Raw genomic sequence first — 3,800 nt, 5'->3', positions numbered from 1 at the left:
CTGAAACAGCGCGTGCGCTGGCCGACGTTTTATCACCTGTAGACATTTAGCGTAGATTCTCTCGTCGCCAATGTAATATTTTCTCTTTTCATTTATTTAGAATAAAACGCAGTTATCGAGGAAAACGTATGTATTTTAGAAAATCGTGGTAACAAGAAACTTGACAGATATGACATGACATTGACGTTTCTAACGTCAACCTTAAAGTATTGTTGATAATTATTGAATAATAATAGGGACAAAATAAAAATCAATCGAGGACTTGAACACTGTATATTACTTGGCAGAGTGACAGATGGAATGAACGATTGTAGATTAAAAAAAAAACAAAAACTTTTATATCATAGATTATGAATTTACCCAATTACAACACGCCTCCTTAAATTTATAATCTTATTACAACAAATCTCTTTAAATTTATAACCTTTACTGTAAATATTTGGTCGATAATTCGGAGAAATCAAATAAAACCGATTTTGTGCCAAGAGGGATGCGTTTACTACGTCAGTTACAGATTTTCAATAGTAATTAACAAAAATCATGTTCCGAGACGGTAATGCGAAATTAAGCCGTTGCTGTGAAAAATATGGCAGGCGCTCGCGAACATTTACCTTACAATCTTTATGTATATACCTTAAATTAAAACCTTTTACATAACTAAATCAATCCTCTAAATATTCCTTAAATCTATAACTTTTCCATACAATCTTTATTTGTTTACTTATATAATCTTGAAACTAAAAACTTTTACATAACTAAATTAATCTTAATTCCAATCTGTTTTTTATAAATTTTATTTTATCTAGACTTTTAGTTAGCATGTCTGCCAAGTTAAATTTTGAATCAATTTTTACAATATCAATAATTTTCTTTTCATAGTTCTCATTTAGTTTGTCGGTGGCTCAGTGGTTTAAGCACTTGACCTGTAATCTAGAGGTCTTGGGTTCGAATCCCGCCATGTTCCAATGTGATTTTCGATTTTCGAATTTTCATATGTACATAATTTACCCGACGTTCTTACGGTGAAGGAAAACATCGTGATGCAACCTGCACATATCGGCGAAGAAATTCAAAGATATGTGTGAAGTCAACCAACCCGCACTTGGCCAGCGTGGTTGACTATGGCCTAGTCACCCTTACTTAGGGTAGGCTCCGAGCCCCTCGGTGGGGACGTATAGTGAGCTGGTGATGATGAGTTCTCATTTATATAATGATATTGCACTTCTATGTGCATTGAATTTTTTGTAAAATTACCATGCTTAGCGATTGCTATTGCACCTGAGTTATCTTCATATAATTTTATAGGATTAAAAAACTTTATATCAAACGATTCACTTAGCAAATTTCTAATAAAAAGTATTTCTGTCACTGCCTCTGACATAGCAGTATATTCTGCAAAAGTGGAACATTTAGTTACTTTATTTTGTTTACGTGTTTTCCAAAAAATTAAATTCCCAAACAATCTAATTACAAAACCAATTGTGGATTTTCTATCCACATTATCTCCTGCATAATCAGAATCTACCATACAATCTAATAAATCAGTATCCACATAATCATAGTATGTTAACTTTAGATCCTTAGTTTTATACAAATATTTTAAGATTCTCATTGTATATTTGTAATGTGTTTGGTTATAACAACTTTGGTATCTACTCAAATAATTAACACTGTAAGCTACATCTGGTCTTGTACCTGTACTAATATACAATAATTCACCTATTAAATTTCTGTACTTAATTCTTTCATCTACTTCACTAGCTTGTTCTAATTTCAAATTTGCCTCCATTGGAGTATCATACAACTTAGTATTTTTTAGATCATATTTTGCAGCCAAAGATTCAATATATTTAGTTTGGCTTAGAGACATTGTACATTTATCATCACTATCTATGCCAACATAGCTTTTAATTTTTCCTAAATCCTTCATTGCAAATCTTATCATTAAATTAGTTTTAACATCTTTAATTTTGTTTTTATCTTTAGAACAAATTAAAAAATCATCAACAAATAGTAATATGTATATTGGATCTTTGCTTGCTCTGTTAACATATAAACAATAATCATAGTTACTCCTAACAAAATTTAATGTTATAATAAATTTATCAAAACACTCATACCATACTCTAGGGCTTTCTTTAAGACCATATTTTTTGCGCCTTTTGCAATTTGTAAACTTTATTATCACCTAATTCATAACCTTCCGGTTAATTTATATATACTTCTGATTTTATATCAGCATTTAAAAAAGCTGTTTCAACATCCATCTGTTCTATAAATAAATTATGTTTACAACTGTATGACAATAAAATTTTCAATGTTTGCATTTTCCCTACTGGTGAGTAAACATTTTCAACACATTCATTTTGTTGAAATCCTGTTACAACTAATCTAGCTTTATAATTATTATTTTCTTTCCTTTTAAAAACCCACTTAACATCAATAACCTTTTTATTTTTTGGCTTATCTACAACTTGCCAAGTATTGTTTTCATTTAAGCTATTTATTTCACATTCCATTGCCTGTTGCCATTGTTTACAATCATTGGAGTTCATCGCCTCCTCAAATGCATTTGCATCAATATAATTAACATATATAAAATGTGAAACTGGATTACCATATCTAGAAAATGGAATTCGCTTACGTTTTTGCGATTCTTTTAAATCCCTATCTTTACTATCATTTAAATTATTATCATTTTCAAGGTTCTCTAAGGCATTATTAGAATTAGTCTCATCTGCATTTACAAAACTTTCATCACTTTCATAATTAGTTTGAACTTTATCACTTGTAGTTTGTTCGATTTCATAACATTTGTCCGTCTGCTAATCTGGTTTTTCTAAGCATATTAATTCAGTATTTTCTTCAACTACCTGTACATGTCTAGCATTAACTATCCTATTATTTAATAGAACTCGATAACTATTTTCATTATAACCCACTAAAACTCCTAATTGTGCTTTATCATCCCATTTACTTTTTCTTAAAACTTCAGGAATCCTGACATAAACTCTACTTCCATGAATTTTTAAATGTTCAACATTTGGTTTTATTTTAAAAAATATCTCATAAGGAGTTTTATTTTCTACTGTATTTGCAATTGTTCGATTTTTTAAGTATGCTACTGTCTTTATAATTTCAGGCCAATACCTTCTGTGAATTTTTGCTTCTCTCATTAAACACCTACCTATATCCATAGCAGATCTATTATATCTTTCCGCTACTCCATTCAATTCATGGACGTAGGGTGGACATGATAATAACTCTATACCTTTTTGCCTAATAAAATTGTAAATATCCTTATTCATGTATTCTTTACCATTATCACACTGAATTTTCTTAACCCTTTTGTTAAATTTATTTTCTACTAAATTTACAAATTCCATAAAACAATTGGCAACCTCAGTTTTACTTTTAATACAAAATATCCTAGTGCATTTTCTATAATCATCAATAAATGTGAGAAAGTACTTTTCTCCACCATAACATTACATTCCTCTGTTTGAATCATCATCATCATCACCAGCTCACTATATGTCCCCACCGAGGGGCTCGGAGCCTACCCTAAAGTTAGAGTGACTAGGCCATAGTCAACCACGCTGGCCAAGTGTGGGTTGGTTGACTTCACACATATCTTTGAATTTCTTTGCCGATATATGCAGGTTGCATCACGATGTTTTCCTTCACCGTAAGAACGTCGGGTAAATTATATACATATGAAGATTCGAAAAATCGAAAATCACATTGGTACATGGCGGCGGGATTCGAACCCAAGACCTCTAGATTACAAGTCAAGTGCT

Source organism: Papilio polytes, unplaced genomic scaffold, assembly GCF_000836215.1.
Source record: "Papilio polytes unplaced genomic scaffold, Ppol_1.0 DF821699.1, whole genome shotgun sequence".
Taxonomy (NCBI): Eukaryota; Metazoa; Arthropoda; class Insecta; order Lepidoptera; family Papilionidae; genus Papilio; species Papilio polytes.
Note: the sequence above shows the minus strand (reverse complement) of the source record.